Source organism: Solanum dulcamara, chromosome 2 (genome assembly GCF_947179165.1).
Source record: "Solanum dulcamara chromosome 2, daSolDulc1.2, whole genome shotgun sequence".
NCBI lineage: Eukaryota > Viridiplantae > Streptophyta > Magnoliopsida > Solanales > Solanaceae > Solanum > Solanum dulcamara.
Genome location: NC_077238.1, coordinates 67,658,341 through 67,676,755, shown reverse-complemented (window position 1 = coordinate 67,676,755; position 18,415 = coordinate 67,658,341).

Sequence of the window (18,415 nt, the reverse complement as noted above, 5' to 3'; positions counted from 1 at the left end):
ATACGAATTTGATACATAAAATTATATGTATCAGAAGCAGTAAATCTTCATAAACAATGACAATAAAAAAATATCTTAGATGAACTCATACCTTTGGGAGATTAGGGCGTGTTGCAACCTCTTCAATCTTCTTGTCGGCTTCTTTGGGTGAATGTTGAACTTGAGATTTCGACTTCAATTTCTCACGTAGCATATCCATCACTGATGGATCATTACGATGTTTGGATCTAACCTCGTCTGGTGAAACAAGAATTTCTTGATTTTTATTCAACTGAGTGAGACCAACACTAGAAGATGGAGCAAATTCCATGTGTATCAGTGAACAATATGAGTAAAAAAAATTACAAAAGAAAACAGAGGAAATCGAAGGAGTTGAAAATGAAGTGAGATACCGATAAAGGAAAAACTTGAATATACCTTACTTAGAAGCTTGATATTGAGTAATAGATGGACTGAAATTGGAAAAAAGAAACTGTTGACGACGAGGCTGAAGAATAAGCGTGAATTTAGGATAATTGATATAAGGTAAAAGTGATGTATCAGTGAAAGAGTGAGAGAGTTAAAAAAATAGGGATTTTTGATATTTTTTCAACTAGTTGGGAGTATTAGTAAATATGGTAATATAACATGTGTAAATGAGTAATTTCCCAATTAAATTTGGAGGGTTTATTAAAAAAAATTATGATTTGTAAATATTTTATGTTATTAATTATTGTGATTTATAGTACTTTTTACATAATTTTAGAAAATATATGTTACTCCTTTTGTCTCAATATAAGTGGCAGCTGCTACAATTTCGAGATTCAACTATATTTTATATGTCTTTTAAATATTTTAAGTTGTCAATTATTGTGATTTATAATACTTTTACATCATTTTAAAATAAAATATGTTACTTTCACTATCTCAATTTATATGACACTGATAGATTTTGAGAGTCAGCCAAATATTTTCTGTCATTTAAATTTTTAAGTTGTTAATTATTGTGATTTATAGTACTTTTTATTCATTTCAATTAATATATGTTATTTTATTTGACCCAATTTATGTGGCACCGATAGAATTTCGAAAGTTAATCGAGCTTTTTATATATCTTTTAAATATTTTAAGTTATTAATTATTGTGATTCATAATATTTTTATGGATTTTTTAAATATATAACATACTAAAAAAATTAAAACAAAAAAATACAAAATGACTAAATTGCCCCTATATAGGAAGTAGGCATGTTGATGAACACCTACCTACTTTCTAGACTCATATTAATAGTAGTAAAGTAATATATAATGATATGCTCAGTTTACTTTTAAAAATAATTGATAGTATGATCATATGATATATCTTTTCCATGGACGTGAAAGAACAAAAAGATTGAAGCATTTCAACGACAATTGATAAAAAATAAATTAAAATATACGATAGAATCAAGCATTATTTAAAGTAAATAAAAATGGTTTCACTATAAATTCCTATTAAATATTACATCCTTGAGAGAATCGCAAATATTTTCAGAGAAATTTCTTTAGAAAACCTATATAAGTTTTTAAAAAATATATTTATTTATATATGTTTGGTTGGGTTTTTTTAAATGTGTCACGATCCCGACCTATCGTGACTGGCACCCACAATACTTATTCAGTGGGAGAACCATTTCTACAGCCCATCTTATCAACTTAAGAAATAAATAATAAAACCTTGCAGAATCAGGAATATAACTAGAAAATAATATTGAGTTCCCATAAACTCAGCCAACAATTTTAATAACTACGAAAATGTGAAAGTCAACACATTCTAGGACTGAAAGTCGTCCGTACCAAAACTCTAACTAGTGTTAATGTAAGAAAAGGGGAAACTCTGCCCAAACAGAAGTCAACATACTAATAAGTGTCTAAACATCTGATTCCTGAAAGAATAACTGAGATTAATGGAAAAGTCCATGGTAACATGACAGAATGGATCACCCTTGGACTTTGAACAAACTTCTAATCTTCCAACCGAGGTCTCTCCTCAACTGGCTAAATATGCCTTGTACTCAATAAAAAGGCATAACAAGAGTAGTATCACTACTCAAAGACAACGGTGTACTGATAGGATCACACGGATAGCTAGTAAGAGGATCATAGACAAGTAAATTCAATACAATAGGTATATACACATACAAAATAAGTCAACCAATCTCAAGTTCAACTATTATTCAGCAATATCACAACTCAATAACTTTCACATGCTATAACTTCCCACCAGGGTCCTCTGAAGAACCTACAAACAATCAACTTTGTATTGGAACGTGACACCCGATCTAATTATGTATCGGAATGTGACACCTGATCCAAATATATATCAGAATATGACACCCGGTCTAAATTATGTGTTGAAACATGACACTCGATCCAAAGGTACCACAATCACAAATACATTCAGAATTTACAATATTTATATCACCAAGAACAAGTTCATCATACAAACATGCCATCAAGTGATCATTTCACACATAATCTAGCATGTTTTCCTATTCATATACATACATGCATATCATGAAGCAATTTAACAAGTATATGAAACACATATGAGAAACTAGATCATCCCCTACCTCAAATTTAAGCTTTAACAACCTTACAATGCAAGAATCTTCCCTTTCCAGGTTTGTTCTTCTCGTTTTTGGTCTAGAAAATAGTAAATACATATAAAAGATCAACACAATGGCCCAACTATCAGAAAATATAACATAATTTGACACCCTAGGCCAACCCTTGATCCTAACCTTACCCTAGGGATAATTTCCACCATAGATTTTTAGTTCAAACCCTCCCTCAATAATTATCACCCATACTTTCTAGTTTCTAGGAATCAAAGTATGAACTAGGGAGTAAAAACTTATCTTAAGCGTGGAAATCTGTGGGAAATTAGTAGAATTCGCCTTAGGTTGCCTCTTGAAGTTTTAGAAACTAATTTTGCAGAAAAAGACCATTTATGGACTTTTTTACGACTTAAGTCACGACTGTTCCGCTCTGACAGGACATGCGGAAACAGTGAGCTCGGAGTTTATGCTCCAAGCCCCCATTTCACAATACACAAAGATGTATTAAAATCATACCCATTACGCCAAATTCAATTTCGAGAGTTTTATTCGCCCAAATGCAATTTCGCAAAGCGATAAATGCTCCGTATTGTTTTGGCTATCATCCTGTCCAATTAAATTATATATTTTACCTTCCATCATTCACATGATAACCCTAGACTTCACTTGACTCATAATTCATCCAAGTCTGGCCTAGGCTTAAATTTTTTGAAATTACTACTCGAAATTTTCTAGCCCGAAATCCTTCTCCACTGTTCTTTTCCTAACGACGGGGACTAATCATTAAAATAGATACCAATTTACCCATCACTTGTCCCAGAGTGACAAACTAGGGAAAACAGGGCAAAAGTGAAGATAGAGTAGTACATGTTTCATCGAACAGTTGAGGATACTTGTCTCGTATGTCTTTCTCAGTCTCCCAAGTAGCTTCCTCTACCGAACAATGTTTCCATTGCACTTTAACCATATTGATCTCCCTAGTCCTCAATTTTCGAATATCATGATCAAGAATTCCAAGTGGCTTTTCTTCATACTGAAGTTCCTTGTCTAATAACACTGAGTCCCATTTAATGATGTAGTCCCCATCTCTATGGTACTTTTTCAGCATAGACATATAGAACACTGGGTGTACTCCAGATAAGATAGGTGGTAAGGTCAACCTGTACACCACTGGCCCTCCATAATCAAGAATTTCAAAAGGGACAATTAACAAGGACTGAGTTCGCCCTTCTTTCCAAATCTCATCATCCCTTTAATGGGTGACACTTTTAGAAGTACTTGTTCACCAGACTCAAATGTCATATCCTTTACTTTTTGATTAGCATACTCCTTCTGACGACTTTGAGCCACTAGAAGCTTAGTTTGGATTCTTCTTACCTTATCTTGAACATCCCTCACTAAGTCAACCCCCAATGGATCCACTTCCCCATCTGCAAATCACCCTATGGGAGACTTGCATTGTTACATTTCGTATTTTGGCATCTTGGATTATTTGTAAGCTAATGGTTATAAATTCAAGGACTTTTAATTTTCTTAAAGCCATCTCAAAAGGGACTCTTGAGCCAAATCAAAGTAGAAGCCATCATAAAATTTGTCTTATGATTCATCTTCTTTTTTTCGACATAAAAACAGCAGATATAGACTAAGGATGTGGCTTCCATCAAAGTATTGTGGCGAAATAACAATAGAGAAGAGATGACCTGGGAAGCCGAGGAAGAGATGAAGGATAAGTATCCTCACTTGTTCTCTACGCCTATAGGTAATCTAAACTTCTAAATTAATTATATTGATTGACATATGAAACTATATGTTGTTGCATTAAAAAAAATTATTCCTCCAAATTCCTTATAAGACTTTATGAGGCAGGCTTAACATTCGAGGATGAATGTTCTAAAGGGGGGAAGAATGTTACATTCCGTATTTTTGCATCTTGGATTATTCGTAAGCTAACTGTTATAAATTCAAGGACTTTTAATTTTGAATTTTAAAATGACATGATTTGTTGTAGATGACAAGTTATATGGATAATTTATGTGAATTAAAATACATTTCAAGAAGGACCCTTGAGCCAAATCAAAGTAGAAGCCATCAAATATATTTTTCTTAAAGTCACGTTTTTGGGTAAGCTGACTTCGGGAGGACATAACCTCTTTAGAATTTGGGAATTTTGGAACACTCTCAAAATGAAATTTGTATATAATTGAAATATCTTTCCAACCATAGGTCGTGGTACAAAATGTGATATTGGAATAATAAGATATAGTCATTTTAAGTCTGACAGGCCAAACTAAATAGTGGATTTGGCCCAACCCAATTCTAACTCGGGTCAGGCCCAATGCCCACGAAATTAAATCTATTTTTTTTATCTCTTCCTTCATATTTTAGACCAAAACATATCTAGAAATTTCCAGAGAGAGTAAGAGAAGAGAAACCTAGAGAGAAATACCAACATCTACCACAATTAAGGCCCCGAATCTCAAAGCTCTTGAAGAGAAAAGTGTTGTACGTCGTGTTACCTTCAATTTGAGCTAACAATCAGCCAATAAGGAGAAGATTTAATGTGGTTTCTGCACATTTAAGGTAATATTAAAGTTTCTTTTTCATTGTTAACAAGTTTAGTTAGAGTTTTTACGGATTAGAACGGAGAAAATAGCGTTATAAACTCGTTTGGTGATTTATTGAGATTTATGGGTTAAAGGTTGTTTTAGGTAGCTTAAATGAATAGAATTAGCTTAGTGATGATGTATAATAATGTTTGATATTGTTTTGATGTTGTTGATGAGTTTTCGTTCTTGAATTTGGAGGAATAAGGTGTATGAAGATTGTGAGTGTTCAAATCCATTTTTGGAATTGTGTAGCTGGTAGTAATTCTGGAATAGCTCATTGTGTAGACCTTTGATTTTAGATATTTAACATGTTTTGGAAATCTAATACACTTACCTACAACTCTTATATTTATGTTTTAGTCTATATCTGCTATTTTTATGTCGAAAAAAAGAAGATGAATCATAAGACAAATTTTATCCAAATTCTGGATTGAAAAATCCCTCATGTATAGCTGTTAATATTTTGATGATATTTGTTTTTATAGATACAACTTGAGGTACTCGGCCTTCCGAATTTACTGCTTTGGTAACATGAGTCGGGCGGAAACATTCTAGGCTTATTATCAATAATAAATCTTATTTTATGTCAATATTTTGGATTATTAATGTTTCTTGATGATTATATGGCTGGTCTGAAAGTGGGAAAAGTGAGCGGTATATGGGAGGTGTTGTCTAATTTTTTTTAGAAATAACCTACTAACGATAGAGTACATTTTATTCTTGTCCATAGCTTAACCATAGTGCTTAACGTTTTAATATAGGTTGAGATAATATTGGACAGCATATACGTATAAACGCTAAAGGTATATAAAGTTAGCATTTTCTTCTTTTTGCATGATCCATATGAAACGAACGGATGGCGTATGCTTAAATTCCAAAGAAATTCTTATTCGTAGATACACTTGTATGGCTAATGTTCTTGATTTTTAGAATTTATATTGTTATGTATTGACTCATGTGTATGATTCCAGCCATCCTAGTTGGTATAACTCATGTTGTGGTATAATTCATATTTTAGTATAATCCATAATTGGTGTGATTCATAATGACAATGGAAGAGAACTCGGAATGTCTATTGTCTTGATTTTTAAATGATGGACTATTTTGCTTATTCCATTAAGTCTCCGATAATGACCAAATTACACAAGGTTGCTAATGATACCTTATTCATGCATATTGTTATGGTATTATTCACCTAGTCCTACGATAGGCCGGGTATGTTATCATATATGAATTCTACTACATTATTCACCGAGTTCCTTACTAGAAGGTCGGGTACGTGATATGATGATATGATGTTATGATGATATGAAGATATGATTATGACACTAAGTCCCATAATGGGCTGGGTATGGTATCAGTATACACTACTCTATTCACCGAGTCCCTTGCTAAAGGGCTGGGTATGGTATATATATACATATGATGATATATTGATATAATTGTGACACCGAGTCCCATAATGGGCCGAGTACAATATATGATGATGATATGCATGTCTTCATTTCATAAGACATAGGTACAGTGATTTATTGATTATGATACTTGGCTCCTGAATCTTTATTTCAGATGTGATCTTCTTTATGGTATTTTATGCTTTATATACTCGGTACATATTTCGTACTGACCCCCTCTCTTCAGGGGGGCTGCATTTTATACCCGCATGTATAGATAATCATTTTGGAGACCCGCCAGCTTAGGATTTCCACTCAGCTGATTTGGAGTGCTTCACCGTTCCAAAGCATAGACTTTTGGTACCAATCTATTGATGTATATATTGTTTATTTAAAGGTACAACGGGGCCCTATCTCGTCATATGCTATTGTTAATACTCTTAGAGGTCTGTAGACACATGTGTGGGTTTTATATAGATGTTGTCCGGTTATATTAGTATGACTTATGTTTTGGAACATTTCCATTCGTAGTAATAGCCTTGTAGGCTTACGCAATATGCTATCTTATCTTTTGACAATTGTGACAGTTTTGAGACGACGCCCTGTCCGTATAAATTTCACGTCATATAGGTGTTGATCGATTATAATAGCGTACTTGTATATGGATGACCAATTCGGACACCAGTCCCGGCCTACAGGCTTGGGTCGTGACAAAAGTAGTATCAGAGCAATTCATCCTCGGAGTGTCTACAGACTGTGTCTTGTAGAGTCTTGTTTATTGGTGTGTTGTGCACCACATCTATAAACATGGGGCTAAAGGATATTTAGGATGTTATCCTTTCTTTTACTTTAAATCGTGCGATAGAGCTGTATTATCAGGATAATTTCTCCCTAACATACTATTATATTTACAGCGATGCCTCCAAGAACAGCGACAACTTCCCAAAAGGGAAAGTCAGTAGCAGGAGAGACTAGCCGGACCCCGAGGATTACTAGGGCCCGTGCCCAATCTATGCCTGAGGTTGTACTCCAGTCGGTGAGCTCTACTACACCACCACATGAGGAGAGAGAAATAACAACTACAACTACGGATTGGGTGGGCTGTTTCACCGCCAGCTCCAGAGGCTCCAGTACCTAAGCCTCCATCTCCTCAGCTAGGGGAAGAGAATAGGGCTATGAGAGATGCAGTTCAGTTGCTGACTAGAATAGCGATAGGTCAGGCCCACAGACATGGCTTAGGGGTTGACTATGCTGATAGACATGATAGTTTAAGGGCTCATGACTTCTTGTCTTGTAATCCCTAAAGTTCTATGGGTCAAGGCCCGGGGATGACCCACAGGAGTTTATCCGACAGGTGCAGCATACATTGCGTGATGTAGCTGTTAATTGGTATGAGTCATGGGAGTTATCTAGGGGCGAGGGTGCTCCTCCGGCGATGTGGGGTGAATTTATGGAGGCCTTCCTTGGCCACTTTCTACCTTCAGAGATGAGACAAGTAGAGTAGACATGTTTTTACAATTGAGGCAGAATGGCAGGAGCATCAGAGATTATAGCCTTGAGTTTGACTCATTGGCGAGGCATACGCCCGCTATTGTAGCTGACATGGCTGATAGAGTGCATCAGTATGTGATGGGGCTGGATCATTATTTGATTGATAGCTGTATGGCAATGGCTTCTTAGCCAGGTATGGATATTACTCGAGTACAGGCATATGCATAGGGGGTAGAAGATCGGCATAGAGGGCGTCAGCCCTATAGAGATCATGACAGAGGCCAGTGTAAAATAGCTAGATCGGCTAGTTATTCTAGGGAATTTCAAGGCGGGCAGCCTCAGCAGTACATTAGATATCCTTCTTAGCCAGCCCGGAGTGCACCCCCATATTTCAATGGTAGTAGATTCAATAGTACATGGTATTCAGGATCCGGTCAGAGCTCGAGGGTTTCAAGTTCACATCAGTCGAGACCACCTTTGCCTCGGTGTCCTCATTGTAGTAGACCATATTTTGGGGAATGTCGTTTTGCTACAGGTGCTTGCTTTACTTGCGGCCGTCAAGGCTATATTATAAGGAAGTGTCCATTTAGGGGTAATTTAAGTGGTGCAGCTCAGCCTACTAGGTCAGTTGTTGGCTCATCTTCTTCTGTAGCTATGTGCCCTATGGGGCAGGGTATTCAGATAACAGTAGGTCATAGTAGAGACCATGGTAGATCTTTCAGTTCTAGCGGTCCTTTAACTCGCTTATATGCCTTGGCTAGTAGACAGGACTAGGAGGCGTCGCCAAATGTGGTTACAGGTATATTATCGATTTTCTCGCAGGATGTATATGCATTGATAGATCTAGGTTCCACCTTATCATATATATCTCCCTTTGTTGCTAGTAGAATCGGAATAAAATCTGAATTAACAGAACCATTTGAGGTAACTACATCAGTGATTATATATAGTCGACATACCAAGGCAGATTTGGTAGAGTTAGATATGAAAGAATTTGATGTTATTATGGTCATGGATTGGCTAGCTTCTTGTTATGCTAATATTGATTGTAGAGAAAAAGTAGTTCGATTCCAATTCCCAGGAGAACCAGTCATAGAATGGATGGGCAATACAGCATCACCGAGTGGTAAGTTTATTTCATACCTCAATGCAAGGAAGATGGTTAGAAAGGGTTATATTTATCATCTAGTTCATGTCCATAACTTGGAAGCAGAGGTATTGACTCTTCAGTCAGTTCCGGTAGTTAACGAATTTACAGATGTATTCCTAGATGAACTTCCAGGTCTTCCTCCTGAGCGGGAGATAGAGTTTAATATAGATGTATTGCCAGATACCCAGCCTATATCTATTCCTCCCTACAAAATGGCACCCGCAGAACTGAAGGAGTTGAAGGAGAAACTGTGAGACCTATTAGAAAAAGGCTTCATTAGGCCCAGCATATCACCTTGGGGAGCACCGGTATTGTTCGTGAGGAAGAAAGATGGGTCACTACAAATGTGTATTAATTATAGGCAGTTGAATAAGGTGAAAATAAAGAATAGATATCCTCTCCCCAGGATTGATGATTTATTTGACCAATTGCAAGGTGCTAAGTATTTTTCAAAAATAGACTTACGGTTAGGCTATCACCAGGTACGGGTAAAGGAGGCAGATATTCCAAAGACTACGTTTAGGACCCGATATGGCATTATGAGTTTCGGGTGATGTCTTTTGGGCTGACCAATGCCCCAGCAGTGTTTATGGATCTTATGAACTGAGTGTTCAAGCCATTTCTAGACATGTTCGTGATTGTATTTATTGATGATAGTATGGTCTACTCACGATCAAAAGGGGAGCACGTAGATCATTTGAGAAAGGTACTTGGAGTGCTCCATCACCAGAAGTTGTATGCTAAGTTCTCTAAATGTGAATTCTGGTTGACTTTAGTAGCATTCTTGGGGCATATTATTGGAGCTGATGGTATTCGAGTAGATGCGTAGAAAATCGAGGATGTAAAGACTTGCCTAGACCTACAACACCTACTAAGGTACGTAGTTTTCTTGGGCTAGTAGGATATTACAGGAGATTCATTGAGAAGTTTGCTTCAATTTCAGCACCTTTAACAAGGATAACTCATAAGGCCGCTAAGTTCCAGTAGATCGATGCTTCTGAACAAAGCTTTCAGTTACTAAAAGACAAGTTGACTATAGCCCCAGTTCTAACTCTTCCTGAAGGACCAGATGACTATGTTATTTATTGTGATGCTTCTGGTGTCGGTCTAGGTTGTGTATAGATGCAACATGGTAGAGTCATAGCTTATGCCTCTTGACAGTTAAGGAAGCACGAAAGAAATTATCCAACTCATGATCTGAAATTAGCAGTAGTAATTCATGCTTTGAAACTATGGAGGCATTATTTATATAGTGTACATGTTGATATCTATACGGACCAAAAAAGTCTCCAATACATCTTTAACCAAAAGGACCTGAATTTGCGACAAAGAAGGTGGCTAGAGTTGTTGAAAGATTATGATGTTAATATTCTATACCACCCAGGGAAAGCAAATGTTGTAGCAGATGCACTTAGCCGTAAATCCATGGGTAGCCTGGCAGATGTACAACCAGAACGAGAAAAGATAGTCCATGATATTTGCCAGTTAGCTAACCTTGGAGTCCGTTTGGCTGATTCTAGTGATGGTGGAGTTTCTATTCGAGGAGCTGCTAAATCCTCTATCATGGAAGAAGTGAAGCAACGTCAGTATGAAGACCCTATTCTAGCACAGTACCGGGATGCAACCCTTCAAAAAGAAAGGACCCCATTCGAGATCACACCTGACTGAGTGCTACGATATAGGGGCAGATTATGTGTACTTGAGATTAGAGAGCTACGACAACAGGTTTTGGGAGAGGCACACTATGCCCGATATTTTGTGTATCCAGGGTCAACAAAGATGTATCATGACCTTAGATGTTTATACTGGTGGAATGGCATGAAGAAGGATATAGCAGAGTTTGTAGCCTAGTGCCCAAACTGCCAACAGGTTAAAATTGAGCATCAGAAGCCTGATAGACTATTATAAGAGATGAAAATCTCGACTTGGAAGTGGGAAGCAATTAATATGGATTTTATTACAGGCTTACCTCGTACTCCATGGAAGTATGATTCCATATGGGTGATTGTAGATAGGCTGACAAAATCAGCCCACTTTCTTTCAGTTAGAACTATATATTCAGTGGAGGACTATGTGAGGTTATATATCCAAGAGATAGTAAGACTTCATAGGATTCCCACATCTATTATCTCAAACAGAGGGGCTCAATTTACAGCTAGCTTCTAGAGATCATTTTAGAAGGGATTGGGAACACAAATAAATCTTAGTATAGCATTTCACCCTCAGACTGATGGGTAGGCTGAACACACTATTTAGATGCTAGAAGATATGTTACGGGCCTGTATTATTGACTTTAGAGGTAGTTTGGATGACCATCTACCACTTATTGAGTTTGCCTATAATAACAGCTACCATTCTAGCATTCAGATGGCACCGTATGAGGCTTTATATAGAAGGAAGTACAGGTCACCTATTGGCTGGTTTAATGTTGGTGAGGCTAAGTTAATCGGACCCGATATGATTCAATAAGCTATTGATAAGGTGAAGCTTATTTGGGAAAGGTTATTAGCAGCCCAGAGTCGATAGAAATCATATACAGATAATTGACGTCGACACTTAGAGTTTCAGGTTAGTGATTGGGTATTTTTGAAGGTGTCACCATGAAGGGGGTAATGAGATTTGGTAAGAAAAAAAAGTTTAGCCCGTGATACATTGGCCCTTATTAGGTTATTCGAAGAATAGGCAAGGTTGCCTATGAGTTGGACCTACCATCTGATTTGGAAGCAGTACACCCTATTTTTCACGTGTCGATGCTTCGCAAATGTATTGGTGATCCTTCTAAAGTATTCCCCGTGGATGATATCCAGGTGATGGAGGAGCTTTCTTACGAGAAAAACCCTATAGCTATACTTGATCGCCAAGTCAGAAGGTTACGTACTAAGGATGTGGCTTCCATCAAAGTATTGTGGCGAAATAACAATAGAGAAGAGATGACCTGGGAAGCCGAGGAAGAGATGAAGGATAAGTATCCTCACTTGTTCTCTACGCCTACAGGTAATCTAAACTTCTAAATTAATTATATTGATTGACATATGAAACTATATGTTGTTGCGTTAAAAAAAACTATTCCCCCAAATTCCTTATAAGACTTTATGAGGCAGGCTTAACATTCGAGGATGAATGTTCTAAAGGGGGGAAGAATGTTACATTTCGTATTTTTGCATCTTGGATTATTCGTAAGCTAACGGTTATAAATTCAAGGACTTTTAATTTTGAATTTTAAAATGACATGATTTGTTGTAGATGCCAAGTTATATGGATAATTTATGTGAATTAAAATATATTTCAAGAAGGACCCTTGAGCCAAATCAAAGTAGAAGCCATCAAATATTTTTTTCTTAAAGTCACATTTTTGGGTAAGCTGACTTTGGGAGGCCATAACCTCTTTAGAATTTGGGAATTTGCGAAAACTCTCAAAATGAAATTTGTATATATTTGAAATATCTTTCCAACCATAGGTTGTAGGATGAAATGTGATATCGAAATAATAAGATATAGATATTTTAAGTCTAACAGGCCAAACTAAATAGTGGATTCGGTCCATCCCAATTCTAACTCGGGTCAGCTCAATGCACACGAAATTAAATCTAATTTTTTTATCTCTTCCTTCATATTTTAGACCAAGACATATCTGGAAATTTCTAGAGAGAGTAAGAGAAGAGAAACTTAGAGAGAAACACCAACATCTACCACAATTAAGGCCCCGAATCTCAAAGCTCTTGAAGAGAAAAGTATTGTACGTCGTGTTGCCTTCAATTTGAGCTAAAGATCAGCCAATAAGGAGAAGATTTAATGTGGTTGCTGCACATTTAAGGTAATATTAAAGTTTCTTTTTCATTGTTAACAAGTTTAGTTAGAGTTTTTACGGATTAGAACGGAGAAAATAGCGTTATAAACTCGTTTGGTGATTTATTGAGATTTATGGGTTAAAGGTTGTTTTAGGTAGCTTAAATGAATAGAATTAGCTTAGTGATGATGTATAATAATGTTTGATATTGTTTTGATGTTGTTGATGAGTTTTCGTTCTTGAATTTGGAGGAATAAGGTGTATGAAGATTGTGAGTGTTCAAATCCATTTTTGGAATTGTGTAGCTGGTAGTAATTCTGGAATAGCTCATTGTGTAGACCTTTGATTTTAGATATTTAACATGTTTTGGAATACCTATAATCTGATGTTTATGTTGTAGTCTATATCTACTATTTGTATGTCGAAAAAAAGAGGATGAATCATAAGACAAATTCTGTCCAGATTCTGGATTGAAAAATTTCTCAGGTATAGCTGTTAGTATTTTGATGATATTTGTTTTTAAAAAAAGAGTTTTGAGTTGATTTCTTTTGCATTGGAAACTTAAGACGGATATCTAAAAGTTTCAAGAAGGTCACAAAGTCCATTTTTATTGTTTGCATTTTCAAAATGTAGATACAACTTGAGGTACTCGGCCTTCCAAATTTACTGCTTTGGTAACATGAGTCGGGAGGAAACATTCTAGGTTTATTGTCAATAATAAATCTTATTTTATGTCAATATTTTGGATTGTTGATGTTGCTTGATGATTATATGGCTGGTCTGAAAGTGGGAAAAGTGAGCGGTATATGGGAGGTGTTGTCTAATTTTTTTTAGAAATAACCTACTAACGATAGAGTACGTTTTATTCTTGTCCATAGATTAACCATAGTGCTTAACATTTTAATATAGGTTGAGACAATATTGGACAGCATATACGTATAAACGCTAAAGATATGTAAAGTTAGCATTTTCTTCTTTTGGCATGATCCATATGTAACGAACGGATGACGTATGCTTAAATTCCAAAGAAATTCTTGTTCGTAGATACACTCGGATGGCTAATGTTCTTGATTTTTAAAATTTATATTGTTATGTCTTGACTCATGTGTATGATTCCATCTATCCTAGTTGGTATAACTCATGTTGTGGTATAATTCATATTTTTGTATAATGCATAATTGGTGTGATTCATAATGACAATGGAAGAGTACTCGGAATGTCTACTGTCTTAGTTTTCAAATGATGGACTGTTTTTCTTATTCCATTAAGTCTTCGATAATGACCAAATTACACAAGGTTGCTAATGATACCCTATTCGTGCATATTGTTATGGTATTATTCATCGAGTCCTATGATAGGCCGGGTATGTTATCATATATGGATTCCACTACATTATTCACCGAGTCCCTTACTAGAGGGTCGGGTACGTGATATGATGATATGATGTTATGATGATATGGCGATATGATTATGGCACCAAGTCCCATAATGGGCTGGGTACGATATCAGTATATACTACTCTATTCACCGAATCCCTTGCTAAAGGGCAGGGTATGGTATATATATACATATGATGATATATTTATATAATTGTGACACCGAGTCTCATAACGGGACGGATACGATATATGATGATATGCATGTCTTCATTTCATATGACACAGGTATAGTGATTTATTAATTATGATACTTGGCTCTTGAATCTTTATTTCAGATGTGATCTCCTTTATGGTATTTTATGTTTTATATACTCGGTACATATTTCGTACTGACCTCTCTTCGGGGGGTGCAGGTACAAATAATCATTTTGGGGACCCGCTATCTTAGGATTTCCACTCAGCTAATTTGGAGTGCTCCATCGTTCCGGAGCATAGACTTTTGGTACCAATCTATTGATGTATATATTATTTATTTAGGGGTACAACGGGGCCCTGTCTCGTCATATGCTATTGTTAATACTCTTATAGGTCTGTAGACACATGTGTGGGTTTTATATAGATGTTGTCCGGTTGTATTAGTATTACTTATGTTTTGGAACGTTTCCATTCGTAGTAATAGCCTTGTCGGCTTACGCAATATGCTATCTTATCTTTTGACAATTGTGACAGTTTTGAGACGACGCCCTGTCCGTATAAATTTCACGTCATATGGGTGTTGATCGATTATAATAGCTTACCTGTATATGGGTGACCAATTCGGACACCAGTCTCGGCTTACGGTCTTGGGTGGTGACAAGCATCCCTTCCCATACAGGGCTACAAATGATGCCATATCAATACTGGAGTGGTATCTATTATTGTAGGAGTACTCACACAAAGGCAAAATCTTGTTCTAAAGTCTAAAACACACGCCCTCAACATATCTTACAACACCTGGATAGTCCTTTTCAACTTCCCATCTGTCTATAGGTGGAAAGCTGTGGTGAAAGTGAGTTGAGTACCCAACTCTTCATGCAACTTATCCCAAAATTTAGAAGTAAACTGTGTACCACGTCTGAAATGAAAGAAAGGGGCACCCTGTGCAGTCTTACTATCTCTTTCACTTAAATTCCGGCCAACTATTGTGTATTGTAATCCACTCTAATCGTAATGAAGTGTTCTGACTTCGTTAACCTATCAACCACTACCTAAATAGAGTCATTATTTTACAAAGTCTTAGGAAGTCCCACCACCAAATCCATGGTTATTCTCTCCCACTTCCATTCAGGAATGGGCATTCTTTGCAACAAACCTGCAGGTCTTTGGTACTTATACTTCACCTGTTGGCAGTTCTGACACTTGGCTACATATTCATCTATGCCTTTCTTCATACTTGGCCACTAATATAGTCGTTTCAAGTCTTGATACATCTTAGTCACTCCAGGATGAATAGAGTATCGTGAACCATGAGATTCAAACATGATCTTTTGAATTAGTTAATCTACCCCAAGAACACAAATCCTTCCCCTAAAATGATGCACCCCACCTACATCTAGTGTTGAGTATGGAGCCTTGCTCATGAACACCTTTCCTCTAATTTCATTTAAGTATACATCTTCAAACTACTTGGTCTTGATCTCTTCTATGAAAGTGGGCCTAAGATCAACTCCCCCCATTATCCCACCTTTCTCTGAGATGCCTAGCCTCATAAACTTGGCCTCCAAGGCCTAAATTTCTCTAGCCAAGGGCGGATTAAGGGCCCCCAAAGAAGCTAAATTGCCCATGCTCACCGACTTCCGACTCAATGCATCTGTTCCCATATTAGCCTTGCCAGGATGGTACTGGATAGTGACATCATAGTCCTTAAGCAACTCCATCCACCCTCGCTATCTCAAATTCAAGTCCTTCTAGGTGAACACATGTTGTAATCTGCGGTGATCAGTAAAAACCAAACACTTGACACCGTACAAATATTATCTCCAGATTTTTAGTGCAAACACTACCGCTGCCAATTCCAAGTCATGAGTCGGGTAGTTTCTCTCATGCACCTTCAATTGTCGCGAAGCATATGCTACAATATTGTTATCATGTATCAACACAGCACCCAAATTGGAATGTGAAGCATAACAATAAATAATGAAATCTTTACCTTCGACTGGCGGAATCAAAATTGATGTTGTGGTCAGGAGAGTTTTGAGATTTTGGAAGCTCTCTTCACACTTGTCAGTCCACTCGAATGGTACTTACTTTTTAGTCAACCTGGTCAAGTGAGTAGCAATAGAAGTAAAGTTTTTTATGAATCGGCGATAGTAACTGGCCAGCCCACAAAACTTCTAACCTCTATCACAGAGCTGGGCCTAGACCAATTCTTAAATACCTCAATCTTTTGTGGGTCCACAATTACCCCTTTCTTTGAAACAACATGGCTCAAAAAGGCAACTGAAGGCAGCCAAAATTCACAAGACAATTTCGCAGATAGTTTTTGTCTTCCCAAAACACCTAACACAATTCGAAGATGATCCGCATATTCCTGTTCACTTTTTGAATACACCAATATATAATCTATAAACACTATCAAGAATGAATCTAGGAACGGTTTGACACCCTATTCGTCAAACTCATATAAGCTGCAGGTGCATTGCTCAACCCAAAGGACATTACTAAAAATTCATAGTGCCCATACCTGGTCCTAAAAGTTGTTTTGAGCACATCCTCATGCCTAATTTTCAACTGATGGTACCCAAACCTGAGATCAATCTTTAAAAAGACTATAGCACCTTGTAACTAGTCAAATAGGTCATCAATATGAGGCAACAGATATTTATTTCTGATAGTGACCTTATTCAGCTGTCGGTAGTCAATGCACATTCTCATACTACCATCCTTTTTCTTGACAAACTACACCGGAGCACCCCAAGGGAAAGCACTAGGACGAATGAACCCCTTGTCAAGAAGCTCCTGAATCTGAGCCTTAAGCTCTCTCAACTCCGTCGGAGCCATATGGTAGGGAGGAATAGAAATTGGATGGGTATCTAACTCTAAGTCAATACAGAAAACTATGTCTCAGACAGGAGCCATACCAGGCAAGTCTGAAAGGAAAACTTTCAAAAACTCACATACTACTAGTATGAACTCAATAGAAGAAGACTCTACTGCCACATTCCGGATATGATACAAATAGTCCAAACAACCCTGCCCCACCATTTTTCTAGCTTGGAGAAAGGATATGACCTTAGTTGGCTTAGGCTTGTACACCCCTTCCTGCTCTAACCTTTCCCTTCTGAGATCTTTAAAACCATAATCTTTGCATTGCAATTAAGTACCGCAAAGTAGGGGGACAACCAATTCATACCTAAGATCACATCAAAATATGTCATGTCTAGGATCACTAAGTCATCCCAAGTCTGGTGTCCCATAAACACAACAGAACAAGAATGATACACATGGGTGATTATGACTGACTCTCCAACAAGGGTAAAAACATGAACAGGGGCATCCAATATATCACAGAGTATATCAAAACCTAAGGAATATCTTACACACATAGGAATAAGTGGAACTCGGATCAAATAAAAGAGTAGTCATCCGGTCATAGATAAGAATAGTACCTGTGATAACTGTGCCAGATGCCTCTGCCTCAGTTTTTCCTAAGAATGCATAAAACTGAGTCCGGTCATCCTAGCGGGCCACCTCCCTACCTGGATGGACTGCTCCTTCACCTGCACTACTACTGCCTCAGCCCCCACGACCTCTCAGATTTCCTACTCACCCACTTTGTGGACGTCCTCTACCATTGTTCCCTCCAGCTATTGGGAACACTGCTCGAGTTTACTAAGGTGCTGAAACTGTCCCATAGAGGTGAGGTCACTCTCACCGTATATGGACCATCTCTCCACAGATAAAACAACCGTGATTAAAAGATGGGAGGCTACCTGGGAATGATTCTCCCTGACCCTCATGGGCCTGATCCTGTTGTGGAGTACCTGAAAAA